Here is a 16,524-nt window from a genome sequence, read left to right as displayed (position 1 = left end):
AGCACCAAATCTAACCCTAAACCGGAGCGAAAATGGTTTGAAAATAGGACAAAAAAGTTGAGTAACCAAAACGTGAAAGTGACACAAAAAGGAAACGTGACATGCTCACGTTCAAATGCGGCAAAACGTGTCATTTTCACGTTGGTCCATACGTGAAATAGTCACGTATTTGCGTGATATAGGGTTGCCTTACAATAGCGTCATTTAAATAACTTTACTCAGAAATGACAAAGAATTTAGAAGATACATAAAAGTCTAATTAAAATATCTTGCTGATCATGAGACAGTTGTTGTACCTCAGACCAGGTGATGTTTCTCTGTCCTGAAATTGCATTGGATGATGCATAGACCAGTCACTCTTCATAGACAAACAGCTGATCTGAGATGAGTCTGATCTCTTCTGATGGTCTGATCTATAACAAGACATTATACAATAGATGTTTTCCTTCTTAGTTTAATTTGCATCAAGAAAGATATTTACTGCTTTTGATGATCTAATTGCAAATTAATTGATCATATAAACATGCAGAACGTTATTTATATTAATAACAGTTTAAAAAAATGTTTATGTCAAATTTAAATATGAAAGAAAGTGTGTTCCTTGTAATTCACTTGTGTTTAGATAAAACATTTTGTACAGATTTGAATAAGAATACCTGACTCCTGGAGAATCATCTTCATCTCTGAATGTTTGTGAATCAGCCATGAATCATTCAGTCACATCAGTCTGATCTCCACTGATAAATCTGATCAACACCACAGACTCTGAATGAATCTGATTCACCTCCACAGACTCTGAATGAATCTGATCTCCTCCACAGACTCTGAATGAATCTAATGAATCTATGAATCATAATCATGATCATAGGTTTAATACTGGTTATAAATCCACACAAAGTCTAAACCTCTGAGTCAGTAGGCAAGCATGTTTTTTTTGTGTGTTTTAGTTTCTATTTCATTTGAAGCTGTTTTGAAACAATGAACAATTGTGAAAAGTGCTAAATAAATGAAATTGACTTGACATAGCGTCATTTAAATAACTTTACACAGAAATTATAAAGAATTTAAAAGATACACAAAAGTTATAAATCAGCACAAAGTCTGAATCTGTGAGTCTCGGCACTGCTTCTGACAAAATCCATTCAGTCATTGAGCTTTAATAAATATTAGGCATGTTTTAAAAACAATAATAGATGATACTGTTTAGATGAATATAAAAGTTTAATTTTACTATTAACTGTAAAAAAAAGTTATTAGAAATATCGAGTCAAGTAACACTTACCTTCGTCAACCTATTTCTACTCAAAGTGAACAAGGACACGTAAGTGACTTTCAACGAATGTAGACACATTAAAACTGGTGTGTAAAATGGCGAGAGGTTATAAAACACACCTGTTTATGACCTGTTTATAAGCAGTAAGATACCAAAGTACGGTCCAAAGTCCCTTCTGTGCTGCTGCTGGTGTTAAGTATAAATGTATAAATGTCAGGATTATCTGATTAAAAAGGTTTATTGAATATAAACAAAGATGAAGATAATTTGGCCAAACGTTAAATTCCAGCTGAGTATTTATGTATGAATGCATATGCGTTAAATCAATGTTTGTGTAGAATAATGTGCACAAAAACACCCAGATAAATGAATTTATATTTTTATGAGACCCTTACTACTAGATGTACTGCACTCTTAAAATGAATGTGTTAAATTAACACATCTTGTGTCTAGTTAAGGACAACACATCTAGTGTGTTGTCCTTAATTTAACACATCTCTGTGTTATTTTTGGAAAAACACACTTTGTGTTGTTTTAACACATCTTGTGTTGTCCCTTTTATTTTTTATGAACCTAAATGACACTTAATGTGTTAAAAACAACACATAATGTGTTAAATAGTTTAACACAAAGCAATGTGTTAAAATTAACACATCCAGGGTGTGTTAATTTTAACACATTGCTTTGTGTTAAACTATTTAACACATTATGTGTTAATTTTAACACATTATGTGTCATTTCGTGCTGATTTAGAGTTCATATAAATAAAAGGGACAACACAAGATGTGTTAAAACAACACAAAGTGTGTTGTTCTAAAAATAACACAGAGATGTGTTAAATTAAGGACAACACACTAGATGTGTTGTCCTTAACTAGACACAAGATGTGTTAATTTAACACATTCGTTTTAAGAGTGTGTATGTTATAAAGTTATTATACAGGTTACACACACGCCTAAATGACAAAGTGAGACAGGTCGCACCAATTACTTTTATTTTAAATCTTTTATTTTATTTTGCTTATTTTTTTACATTAGTAACTCAAGAAACAGACACATACACGCGTTGTGTAAAATGCAACTTATCCAACCTTTATAAGCCAAGTATTATAACCAAATTCAATGCTTCAGAACATTAGAAACTGCTGTTGTTATTTTATACTGCAAGTGTTGCTTTAATGCAAATTATACCACGGGTCGGTTGAATGCTGCATTCTGATTGGCTGAGAAATGTTCTATGGGTGTTGATTATTTTTCTGTAAACCGCACACCTAACTTGTCAAATGTCTTAAAAATAGGCACCAGAGCAATATTTGTGGTAACCGTGGTATAAGCGGAATAATTGACTCCGGTCCTTTGAATTATTCGAAAATAATGCACAACTGCGGTGTAACGGCACTCCGCTTCGCATCGTGCCGCATTACCACCTTGGTGTGCATTATTTTCTTGTAATTCAATGGCCCGTCGCAGTATAATAAGCGGAGTGTCGTTACACCGCAGGTGTGCATTATTTTCAAATAATTCAAAGGACCGGAGTCAATTATTCCTCTTATACCACGGTTACCACAAACATTGCTCTGGTGCCTATTTTTAAGACATTTGAAAAGATAGGTGTGCGGTTTACAGAAAAATAATCAACACCCATAGAACATTTCTCAGCCAATCAGAATGCAGCATTCAACAGACCCGTGGTATAAAATAAAGATAACTGTGTTTTGAGTGTTGTATAAAGACCTTACAAAATAAACTGTATTGTTTTTATTACCTTAGAATAAGATGTTTTTATCTACACACACCGAGGGTCCCTTTACATGTAAGCCCCCATTTTGTGCCTTCATGTTCCTACAGTAGCCCAAAACGGACAAACTTTTCTATAGAGCGCGTTTGTCACTTTGTTGTCTCAAACGATGACTTCTTTGTCCTGAGATGCTACCATAGCATCTCTATGTGCTTCGAAAGGCAGGGGTGCAATACGCAACCTCAACACTAGATGCCACAAAAATCTACACACTGCACCTTTAAGTTAGTAAGATTTTGGAAATGTAATAGCTTCTTACCTGTCATAACTGATAGTCAGGTACACAAAAGGTAAAGACAGAAATAGAAGAGTAGTTGTTAAAAGAAGCGTTTTGTCAATTGTTATTGTAAAACAAAAAATAATTAATAAGTTGATGGATATCACACAATCACCTGAAAAATTTTACAAAAAGTATGAACAGTGTTGCATGTGTATCTTCTATAAATCCAGTCAAACAACATTCGTTTTATATTATTCAATAGACTCTTGTTAACACATTAATATTTAATCGTAAACGTTACATACATACATACATGATGTAACATGGTACACAAACTAAGAATTAGAATAAATGTAACAATTAAACTAAAATAGGCAAAGTTACACTGTTGTTCACTAAGATAACAGTTACAGTAAAATCAAACTTATATTCATTACTCCGATAACAAATTTTCGAAACTTACCTTAGTGAAGCAATGGCTGCTGTTGTAGTTATACTGTATGTTATTGCTTGCGTCCATGTTGGTCAATATTGATTGGCTGTAAGGCGAGTGTCAGCAAGTGTCAGGTCCCGCCTACCTACAGGCTGCCAGTAGCCGTTTCCCAATGTCAAGGATACTTCCTTGGCAGGACTAGTCCTTAGAAGTCACTTCCTTTATGCTCCTTTTAAGAATTCGGAGAACACGTAAATGGAACATGCTAGCAAGTGCACGTCATTGCGTCAATAAAAGGTGTGCTTTCAGCGTTGCGCGCATAGGATTGTGGGTGATTTCAGCGCGCGAACAGTGTGAAGGATACACATTTGCATCCTTTCCTGTATATGGGATATTTCTCGAACGAAGGATTCAGTGCTTAGCTGAAATTTCGAGGATCCTCGACATCGGAACAGTCCTTCGACGGATGTCGATGACGTAGCATCCTCGAAATTCTGGCTTCCGAGGATCCTTCCGTGACATTGAGAAACGGCTAGTAACTGCCTTCCGGCTGTCAATGGCAGACACTTCCTGCTGGCAGCTGTCGATTTTTTTATCTGAACCCCTACTGGAGGGTTCCCCAAATCTTACCGTGGAGGGCCGAGCACTACAGAGTTTAGCTCCAACCCCAATCAAACTTACCCACCTGTGATTTTCTAGTCATCATGAAGACCTTGATTAGCTTATTCAGGTGTGTTTGATCAGGGTTAGAGCTAAACTCTGCAGTGCTTCGGCCCTTCACCTCCAGGGTAAGATTTGGGGAACCCTGGCCTACGGGTTAGACTAGTTTGGTCCAGAATGACTCATTTGATGCAAAACAATCAAAGTCCACGAGATGTCACTCGTGTGCAGACTGTACTGACATGAATGAGTGAAGAATGAAAGCACCATCCCAGCTAACAATTTTTGATTCCCAAAACGTTTCCCTAATGTTAGTTTTTGGTTCTAAAAACATTCCCCTAACCTTTTTAATGTTTGTTTTTGGTTAGCCAGGAAAGTTTTCTTTACAGAAATAGAAAGTTATTTTAGGTTAGTTTAACGCAGACATCCCAATCTGCAAAAAGTAATTTCAGGGAGGTATCCCAAGAGTTGGGTCTTACTATATATGCCAAATATATTACTCAGATTGTAATACTATGGTGTTTTATTCAGAACTGTATATTATATATAGATAACTGTATATCTACTGATATGAACAAGAGAAAAATATGAAAGTGTGTTTATAAAAGCAGAGTAAATATGAATGTCCATGTATACCTATAAGTACAGTAATAACATCTGAAATATCAGTATGATAGAAAACTTTACTTTTCAGGATAATTATCAGACATTAAAGATTAAAAGATGTAAAGAAAACTCCGCCTACACTGCCACCTACAGGACATTTGTGTTATTACAGTTATTCTGCAGTGTGTCATAGACAATAGAAACATTATTCACAGTTTCTTTATTTTCTCCACTGAAATCTAAAGTGTGTGTTGAATGTGCAGATGAATGAAATGTATAAGATAACTGATGGTGCTGTTCTCAGATCAGATGCAGGGACACTGAGAAACATCAGCACCAGCACATCCGGCCTGTATCAGTGCACTGCGTCAAACATTAATTAAATCAATCTTCTGTTTACTGAACATTTCAATATTTATTTGATAAAAAATGAACAACACTTCAGCATTTAGTTAATTTTGATGTTTAATACATTTATAAAGTCAAAAGTTTGGTTAACATTTGTAAATGCAAACTAACAGTGAAGAAAAGCATCAGGTTATTTTTTAACTAATATTAACTAACATTAATAAATGCTGTAAAAATCTTAACAAATATAACAGAGTACAAAAGAGATAAAACAGCAGATTGAACTCATCATCTTGTTGATGTTTTCATTATGGAGACATTTCAATCATTCTGGAAGGAGTCTGATGAGTTGAATCAGGTGTTTTAAAACATTATAAAGGAAGGACACTGATCTACTAATAATATCATCAAAATATTCAAACAATCTCTGTGTGTGAGGGAGTAAAATCAATATTAGATGTCTGTGATGTCCTCACTGAATGACTGTCAGGTAGAGAATGCTGAGGGGTAAGGAAAGAGCAGGAAGACTCAGTACAACTTGGTCGTGGAATAAGGGTGACCCAGGGTGATTTATTGAAGCAAAAATATCTTGAGTGTTAAGTTCAAGACAACAAAGTTATAAAAAAACAATAAAAAATAAACAAACAAACCAAATGCTGATAGCACCAAAACCTGACCAGTGCTACATTGTCGCTAGCAACACATTATTCAGGCCTCATGTGTCTCTCAGCAGACTACCTTCCATAACACTGGCCACACAAAGTACTATCAACAGGCTTTTATAAGCTTAATTCGCACCAAACCCAATTGGATAAGTCCACCACAAAAGGGATAGCTAAACTAGCAATACACAGGATATTTCCCCCTTCCATATCATTATGGTGCACAACACTAAAATAAAACAAGCAATAAACATTTGTCCATCATATACACATCTCTAAAAGACCCTAGGACAAATATAACTAATTTATAAACTGTCCTCCCCCCACCTTACAGATAATGGTATCGCCCTTTAGAATAGACGACCACATTTTAAACATTACTGATCTTCATTACCCTAACAACAGGGAAAGACACAAAAACTCTTAAGATGAAACAAAAGAAATCACTGAATAAATGAATTAAAGTATGAATAAACACTCACAAACTGAACAACAATGAAACAATAACTCATCATCAGACCTAAATAATAACGTAATAAATCAACACAAAACTTACAAACTGATAACTGGAGTGCAGCATATTCCTGTTATTCCTATAAAGCATGTTCCAAAGCCCAACTTCATATTTATTAATCACTTAAGAAAAGTCAGGAGGCGATGTGATGTGATGTGATGTAAACATAAACATGCGCTAAATCGCGCTACGGTGATGACGTCATCAAATACTTGTCATCACCCCCCACTCAAGATAGACACTCTTAAAAGTGACGTGACAAAAAGTCTGCTATTACATTTAATGTCCCACCCTATACCGGACTCTGAAATTGAAGGGTTGAAGAGAGAGATACCATCTTGTAATTCTTGCATTAGTATCCCTCATCTTGTGAAGCCATTGCAGGGCCCTATGATCAGTCTCTAAAACAAAGTCTTTTCCGATCAAGTAATATTTCAAAGTGTCTAAGGCCCACTTAATGGCTAAGGCTTCCTTTGCAACAGTTGAGTATTTAGATTCACGAGGGAACAACTTTCTGCTGATATATTGTACAGGGTGGCGATCAAGTCCTTCCCCTTGAAACAAAACAGCTCCCAAACCAAGTTCGGATGCATCTGTTTGGACGACAAAAGGAAGATCAAAGTTTGGGCTCTGTAATACCGGGTCTTTACTCAAACAAGCCTTCAAATAGCCCGTTCACAGTCCAATGTCCATTTAACTCTCACCGGGCTACTCGTTTTTGTCAAAGCTGTCAAAGCTGCTGCCCTGGTGGCAAAATTCGGAATAAATCTCCTATACCACCCTGCAAGGCCCAGAAAAGATCTGACACTTTTTTTCGTTATCGGAGGGGAACAAGACAGGATGGCTTGGACCTTGTCTACTTGTGGCTTGATAGACCCTCCTCCAACTACATAGCCAAGGTAAGAGACCTCAGGTTTAGCAATATGACACTTCTTAGCATTGACAACTAGACCAGCAGACTGTATCCTCTTGAACACCTCAGCAAGATGATCCATGTGTTCTTCCCATGAAGCACTGAAGATGACTATGTCATCAATGTAGGCCGCTGCAAAGCTGTCCAGACCTCTTAATACCTGGTCAATCAGGCGTTGGAAAGTAGCTGCTGCCCCCTGTAGGCCAAAAGGCATATAATTAATATGATACAATCCAGAAGGCACACGAAAAGCAGTTAGTTCTTTAGCCGAATCTGTCAAAGGTATTTACCAGTAGCCTTTACACAAATCGAGGGTTGTTAGGTACTTTGCTTTGCCCAAACGTTCAATGAGTTCGTCGACTCTTGGCATTGGGTAGGGATCAAAAGCTGAAACGGCATTAAGTTTGGAAAAATCCACACAAAACCTCAATGAACCATCCTTTTTTGGAACCAACACGACTGGACTACACCATTCACTTTTTGAAGGTTCTACAATGTTTAATTCCAGCATCACTTCCAATTCTTGCTTCAAAGCTGGGATCAAACGAGCTGGGACTCTGCAGTGTGTTTGTCTAATAGGATCGGTTGAAAGGAGGCGAATATTATGATGTAGCAAATCTGTCTTACCAGGCTTATCACTAAACAGACCGTGCGGAAGATGTTTACAGAACTCTTGTTGCTGCTCAGCAGTGAGATGTTCTATAGAAGGACAAGTAAATGTGTTCTGGCCAACGGGGAAATATTGTTCACCCAATTCCTCCTCTTTATCCACTTTTCTTGCCCAAAGCTGTTCTGACCAAGCCTGTTTTCGGTCCTGCCAGGGTTTTAACAGGTTAACATGGAACACTTGAAATTTTTTTCGACGGTCAGGCAAAGAGATTTTATAGTTGGTAGAGCTTAATCTGCGTGTCACTTCATACGGTCCTTGCCATTTAGCTAATAATCCACTATCAGATGTAGGGAGAAGTAACAAGACTTTCTGGCTTGGTGTTAATGTTCTTTTCCTACTTGATTGATCATACCACTGTTTTTGTTGTTGCTGAGCTTTAGTCATATTGTCTCTCACCATATCTGTCATTAATTCCATTTTCTCTCTCATTTTACAGACATAAGACAAGATGTTTGTCTGCTCACCTGCAGTATTTGATTCCCAAACTTCTTTCAAGACATCAAGTGGTCCCCATACTTGTCGTCCATAAAGTAGTTCAAATGGTGAGAAGCCGGTCGAGGCCTGTGGCACCTCTCGATAGGCGAACATCAAATAAGGCAACCATTGGTCCCAGTCTGCACCTGTATCCGACACAAACTTGCGCAACATCGATTTCAGCGTTTGATTAAACCTCTCAACCAAACCGTCAGTCTGAGGATGATAATGTGTAGTCTGAATGGGACGTATACGTAGCATAGAATAGACTTGCTTCATTTGTTTAGATGTGAAATTGGTTCCCTGGTCTGTAATTATCTCTTTAGGTAATCCTACCCTTGAAAAGAGCTGCACAAGAGCATTCACAATTTGTCTTGACTTTATGTTCTTAAGGGGGAATGTTTCCGGGTACCTAGTAGCATAGTCTGACACCACCAAAATGTAATGATTTCCGGAACTGCTTCTTTCTAATGGGCCCACTATGTCCATTGCGATACGTGAAAAGGGAATGTCAATAATTGGGAGGCTCACCAAAGGAGCTCGGTCTCCTTTCCTAAAGTTTCACAATTTACCTTTGCAAACAAAGGCTCAAGTGTCTTATCCTGTCTCTGAAGTTTGATAATGTCATGTGGAATGTTGTCAATTTCATCAATTTGAGGTTTAGGTAAATTTTCACAAATTTTTGTTCCCTCAAGTTTTTCTTGGCGCCTTTGCCGTCTGGACTTCTTGGCTTTAGAACTCACATCAAAAGGTAAATGTTGCAGAAATTTCTTACAAGTATCATCACGACAAGCCTGTGCTCTTGTCACCACTCTAGCCTTGGCTATGTGCTCATCACTTTGTAAAAGATCCACAAGCACCGGGACATCCCTACCCAAAATAACTGGATACGGAGACTGATCCAACACACCGACAGATAAACTATAAGCTTGTCCATTTATTTCAACCACCAAATCAGTTTTGGGATATTCCCTTTCATCACCATGTACACAGCGAACTTTTAATTTACCATGTACAAGTGTATTCAACTCTCCCAAACATTCACTTCTTACCAAGGTTTGACTTGACCCAGAGTCTACCAGAGCCTTGAAAATGTTATTTCCAATTTTAACCTCATTGACAGTATCAGTATTCAAGTCTACTTCATTTAATCTTGTGACAGGTCTTGGAACATAACAAAGACGGGTATTTGTAACTTTCGGTAAAGGACAATCAGCTTTCTTGTGCCCAGCCTGGCCACATGCATGACACACAATTACAGATTTACCCTTATACTGGTTACTTACTCCCTGCTGTTTTTTCATGTCTACAACAGAATTACCATGGGACATATATGTATTTGAAGCTACATTACCTAGACCACCACTTAAATCATCGCCAGACTTACCGGATGGGAAGGTATTGTATGTTCGCCGTGGTCTTGGTTGAAAGAATGATCGCCTTGCAGCCATAAAGGTCTCCGCCATTTCTGCTGCATGCCTTGAAGAAGAAGGATTGTTCTGCTTCACCCATACTCGAGTCTCTGGGTTAAGTAACTTAAGAAATTGCTCCAAAACAATCTGACCTCCTATCTGCTCTTTGGTTCCATTTCTGGGATCCATCCACTTTTCATACAACTCTTTCAACCTTACTTGTAACTCTCTTGGTGTTTCATCGTTTTGAACAGTATATGATCTAAAACGCTGTCTGTACGTTTCTGAATTAATTTCAAACTTGTCCAATATGGCCTTTTTTACACAGTCATAATCCATGGAGTTATCAGAATCCATTGACACATAAGCAGCTCTTGCCTTCCCTGATAACAGAGGTAAAAGATATAATACCCAGTCTTGACTTGGCCATCTGCATGTTTGTGCAATACGCTCGAAAGTCATTAAATAGTGTTCTATATCCTCATCACTAGACCAAGGAAGCATTTTTGGAGAGAAACATGTCAGCGCCCCACCTTGTGATCCAGTAGAAGCATCCTGAGCTGATGTTGATGTAGGTATATTATTCGCCGGCTGTATACCTAAATGAGTTGTCAATGTCGAGCTCCCGGAAGCATTTCCTATTGGAAAAGATGAATCTGTTGCTCCTCCCATTAACAGACGCTGTTGTTTATCCTGGTGTACTTCAGACTGTAGGACCGCTCCTCTCTTTGCTCTTGTTTTTGCAGAAATGGCTGTAGCACTGCCCAAAGAGGGCCTGGAACATCCTGCTGCAAATCATCATCCAAAGTTGTGCCTGCATCATGCGGTTGGTCCGCAGCAGCTATATCCTCCCTGGGCCTAGCAGCATTAGAAGCATCTTTAGCTTGATCTTGTCTCTTGGGTGGCATAATGAGCTAAACAATTCTTTAGTGCCATTAGTTTATACAAAAACATACAGCTGCTCATAATCTCCATCCATGTCTCTAGTTGTACTGGCCTCCTAACGGCTTGGAAGCACCGCTGCCACCATATGTCAGGTAGAGAACGCTGAGGGGTAAGGAAAGAGCAGGAAGACTCAGTACAACTTGGTCGTGGAATAAGGGTGACCCAGGGTGATTTATTGAAGCAAAAATATCTTGAGTGTTAAGTTCAAGACAAAAAAGTTATAAAAAAAACAATAAAAAAATAAACAAACAAACCAAATGCTGATAGCACCAAAACCTGACCAGTGCTACATTGTCGCTAGCAACACATTATTCAGGCCTCATGTGTCTCTCAGCAGACTACCTTCCATAACACTGGCCACACAAAGTACTATCAACAGGCTTTTATAAGCTTAATTTGCACCAAACCCAATTGGATAAGTCCACCACAAAAGGGATAGCTAAACTAGCAATACACAGGATATTTCCCCCTTCCATATCATTATGGTGCACAACACTAAAATAAAACAAGCAATAAACATTTGTCCATCATATACACATCTCTAAAAGACCCTAGGACAAATATAACTAATTTATAAACTGTCCTCCCCCCACCTTACAGATAATGGTATCGCCCTTTAGAATAGACGACCGCATTTTAAACATTACTGATCTTCATTACCCTAACAACAGGGAAAGACACAAAAACTCTTAAGATGAAACAAAAGAAATCACTGAATAAATGAATTAAAGTATGAATAAACACTCACAAACTGAACAACAATGAAACAATAACTCATCATCAGACCTAAATAATAACGTAATAAATCAACACAAAACTTACAAACTGATAACTGGAGTGCAGCATATTCCTGTTATTCCTATAAAGCATGTTCCAAAGCCCAACTTCATATTTATTAATCACTTAAGAAAAGTCAGGAGGCGATGTGATGTGATGTGATGTAAACATAAACATGCGCTAAATCGCGCTACGGTGATGACGTCATCAAATACTCGTCATCACAGAAACACAGACCTGATTCAGTCCTGAAAATGACTGCATGAGATCAGAAACACCTCCAGAAATCTGTTAACACAATTCACTTTATCATCCACAAATGCTGCTTAAAGCTTTATCATGCAAAGAAGAAGCCCAATGGAAACAAGATCCAGAAATGCTCTTCTGTCTGATTTCAAATGGACTGAGACAAAACTGTTCTATGATCAGACAAATTAAAGTTTGGAAACTAAAGATGAGAAAGATCATCTGTATTGTTATCAGTGCTCACATCAAAAGCCATCTCTGTTGGTATGGAGGAGGATTAGCGTCTAAATGAGCAGCTTTCACATCTGGAAAAACCTCTTCGCTATTATAGGAAATGTGTAGACAGAAGCTGAGTTAGGATGAGGATTTACCTCCAACACTTCAAAGACAGATTTAGATAAAGTCACAGATCAGATCCTGTACTGAATAATCAACTCATACGATTAAGAGGAAGTGATGTCACTATTGTGTCTTCTTATTCACCATCAGATCAAACTGAAGATCAGAAACCTTTACTGTGTTTATATCGAAAGTCAGTCCTAAAAATAAAATAAAAAGTCAATCAGATATGAGATCATCATCAGTGTCAGATGAAGAGATAGAAAAACAAACTATTAGTGCTGTCAGTCAGTGATAGAAATGAAATCTTCAACATAATAAACATGTCAACAATCTGTTTATCACATACACATGAGCTACAACAATACAAAAACACATTTCATCTATTTCCTCTGAATATTTGATGTCAATGTAAGAGATGAATGTATTGTTATGTATGTAGTATAATATAATGACACACTGACAGTTTTATGAGTTCACACACAAACAGTAAGAAAATGAAGGTGATGCTTTATTTTAAAAGTCCTGGAGGTTGACAGTCGTGTAAATAAAGAGAAACAGCATCAATGTCAAAGCTCGACAGAGAGTTGTGTGAAGTGTCCATCAGATTTTAAGAGTTGACTTTCTCTTCTTTTTTCTAATCTTCATCTCTATCATTTATCATTTGTACTTTGTGTTGATCTGTTGTGTATATATTGTGTTTGTGTTGTTATTTCTGTCTGTATTCTGATGATTTGATAAATAATGCTTAAAACATGAAATAAAAACCAAGTTGTTATAAAAAGAGTTTAAGATGAACATCTAGTGAAGTGTGCATAACTATAGAGGTGTCGGCCTATCAAACAAACCTCATTAACAAACATCATATATAATGTGTAAGAAGAGTAAGATGTGTGGGGCGGGCGTATGTGTGGGGCGGGTCTATCAACAGAAGGTCCAGATTCTATTGGGGTAGGGGCGTGTTTGTTAAGGTGATTTCAAATATCAACATTGGCTTTCAAACATCATGGACTCCGCCTTTAAATGACACTGCATGAGTTTACTTAAAACATTTATTTAAATGAGCTCTACTCACAGTACTGTCTGTAGTTTATAATGTGGATCATCTTTTAGATCAGAGATCAGCTTCACTCCTGAATCTGTGAGTTTATTCCCAGACAGATCCAGATGTCTCAGGTGTGATGGGTTTGATCTCAGAGCTGAAGTCAGAGCAACACAACCTTCATCTGTGATATCACAATAACACAACCTGTAAAGAACAGAGACGTCATGTGAATGATACAAACTACAAATTTATACACAAATCTGTAACCTCCATCTCTTCATGTAATGTTCCTCTTTCAATCCCTCAGTAACTGAGACACTGTGTGTTTAAATGTCAAATAAATCCATCACACAGCTGATTATTAGTGTTAGATGTCCTAAACCACATGAACATTTCTTCATAAATCTGTATTGAGTTCATGACTCACACTTGTAATTCTCATCAGGTATTTGATGTAAAAATCTTCCTCTATTACAGAAGGAATATCAGCTGGAGATAACATAACTCTGATCTTACATTTAAAGATGTTACAGTGTTTAAAGATCAATTTCACTCAATCTATAAAAACATTATTAATGTGTGTGTCAGTGTCAATGATGGATCAATGTTTTTAATCATCTTTATAAAAACAACACGACGAGGAGAAAAACTCTTCATACACAATAATATCAGCAAAGATTTCATCAAAGAAACGCCAAACTACATTTTCTGACATTTTAACAGAGGAGTTTTGTTGCACGTTGTGAAGGACATTGAAATGAATCATAACTAATTATAACTAACATGTCTTTTCCTTACAGGTTTAAACATTTGTACTGTATGCTTTTGACCACTAAATGTGTTGAAATAGATGAAGTACGTGTGGTTAAATGATTTCAATTTAAAATCCCATGACTTGTTAAAGCTGAGGTCAGCAAAAAAGTAAAATTTGGTTTTGTCTGCATGCTAACAGAGAGGAGTTTCTGAATTGCAGATATGTAGAATAAATCATATTAGAGATAAATGATGTGACTTTGTCACAGGGCCGTGCACAGACCTTTTGAGGGGCATGTACTGAAACTGAAAAAGGGCACCCCTCCAAATAAATATCACATATTAATCGTCTTGAAAGCTTTATATTTAATCACTATTAATTATTGAAAAGAAAAAACAATATTAATGAATGAAAAAAATGACATTTTATGATAGCTTGGCTTTGTAAGTTGGCTTTAACAATTTACATCCTGGGTGGCTGTCTGTATTAGGCCTATTTGTAGTCATGTGTTTGTGAACTGCTCTTGTGTACTCGCTCTTATTTAATTGTAGAATATATTAATTTTAATTTTTTCCTCTGCTTACATACATAAAGTTAAATAAAAATATGTTTGAAGAAAAAAAGCTGTTTGGTTTTATAAGCTATTTTTTATGATTTGGTAAACTAAACATGTTTATGTATGTCATTGGGAAGAGGGGGAAATAGGAGATTAAAGATCAAAATAGGAGATTATACTATACTATAGCCATACCATTAGCATATTCAACATGTATCTGCCTACCTAGCTAAAACTGTGCTGAGACCTTGGTCTTTTGAAGGTGCAAATAACTGCATTACTGAAAAATATACTAAATACTAAATAGACTTAACTCTATGCAGTTGATTTCAGAATAAAAAGTTATGAACCAAATAATCATACAACTCCTTTGACTAATTCAAGGCATAAGATACATACATATACAATTAGTTATATCCAGATAGCATATTGTAATGAGTGGCAGGGGAATATACTGTACATACTTGTATCCGTTACACGTTTCTCGTCTTCTATCCAGTTTTCCTTAACTGGGCATCTGATGTCTTTCTAATCTGTAATGTTTGTGGTGTTAATGTAGGCTAGACATTTACCCGAGCAGGCTTGTCTTCTCGCGGGTCTGAGTGAGATGTGTTGACTGGGCTGTGTAGTTAAACGATTGAGACGCTGTCATGACTGCTGGGTGATCGATGGTTGTGTGTGGGGTATGTGTGTGTTTGTTTACCTGTGGTGACGGTTCCTCATGTGTTCACTAACCCCGCCCGCTCATTTCGGTAATTGTTCACCGGTGGTGTCTCGTTTACTTTTCCCTTTATATTGCACGCCGTCTTGTCTCTCGTTGCGCGCTCATTTGTTTGGTCACAGTCTAGCTGCCCTGCCTTGTCGGTCGTTTCTTTGTTTTCTCTCCAGTTACCCTAGGATTGGATTACGGCATCCGGAGGCTCGTCTTCGCCCGGATAAAACTTGCTTGTGGATTATAACTGGAACTCTATTGACTGTTTGTTCTCGGATCAGCTGGTTCGCTTCGTATTTAGGCGGTACACCAGTTGCATCCGGTTTTCATCGGCTATCACCATCACCTGTGAGTGGATTATACAGGTTTCACCATTGTGGATTATATGAACTCTATTGACTCTGATTGTTTCCCGGAACAGCTGTTTCGCTTCGTATTCAGGCAGTACACCAGTACTTCCGGGTTGCGTCAGCTACATCTGCATCCGCAGTGGATTATATCCAGTCTGAGAGCTTTGGATTAAAATCTTCCATTTCCGCCTTTCACCCACCTTCAGTTGTGCGTGCTTCATACCCCGTCGCGTGCTGGCGTTTTCGACTGAGCGTGGGTGGCTCTCTCTCTCTTCAAGATCTGAACTGGACTATTCTGTAGTGCCGACTCACTCTCTCCTACTGCTGGGTGTGCTTCATACCGGCAGTAGTGATTCCATCCAGAGTGAGTCGAGGGTGATTGCCGTGTGTGGTTCGGAGAACTATTTTGACTTTGCTCTGCACCTCTCCCTTTTCTAAATAAACTTTGTTAACTTGCATTTGACTCCGACCCGTTATTGTGACAGATGAACGAGCCACCTATGGAGTCAGCGAGTTCGGAGAGTCTGGAGGTGCAGACCGCCCTTCATCAGCAGGGGGCGGTCATTGAACAACACTCATCATTATTGAATGCTGCGGCCAGAGATTTCAACCTACTGTCTGAACAACTTAAGGAGCTAAGTAAACGGTTGGACCGAGTTACTCCACTCAGTGAAGTTCCATCTACATCTGGAGGAGCCGCTTCGACTGAGTGGGAGCCACACACAGCGAAACCTCCTACCTACGATGGCGATCCCAACACCTGCCGGTCCTTTTTGCAACAGTGCTCTCTCGTCTTTGCGCTCCAACCCCGTCGCTTC

General features: G+C 37.9%; 1 long non-coding RNA gene across 2 annotated transcripts; it reads right to left on the bottom strand.

The window, feature by feature from the left end:
- Positions 1-264: 264 nt before the first annotated feature.
- Positions 265-1,385, bottom strand: LOC141363170 (uncharacterized). Of its 2 annotated transcripts, none has more exons than XR_012368645.1 (3): positions 1,283-1,385; positions 657-843; positions 265-413 (listed from the first exon to the last, which is right to left on the bottom strand). It is a non-coding gene; the product is annotated as an uncharacterized lncRNA (long non-coding RNA). The 2 variants fall into 2 exon arrangements; XR_012368646.1 differs by having other exon boundaries at positions 657-805; positions 1,283-1,359.
- Between the last annotated feature and the right edge of the window lie 15,139 nt (positions 1,386-16,524).

This window comes from Misgurnus anguillicaudatus, unplaced genomic scaffold (assembly GCF_027580225.2).
Source record: "Misgurnus anguillicaudatus unplaced genomic scaffold, ASM2758022v2 HiC_scaffold_33, whole genome shotgun sequence".
Lineage (NCBI taxonomy): Eukaryota > Metazoa > Chordata > Actinopteri > Cypriniformes > Cobitidae > Misgurnus > Misgurnus anguillicaudatus.
The sequence above is the reverse complement of the archived record's forward strand: the minus strand, read 5'-3'. Positions and strand labels throughout refer to the sequence as shown.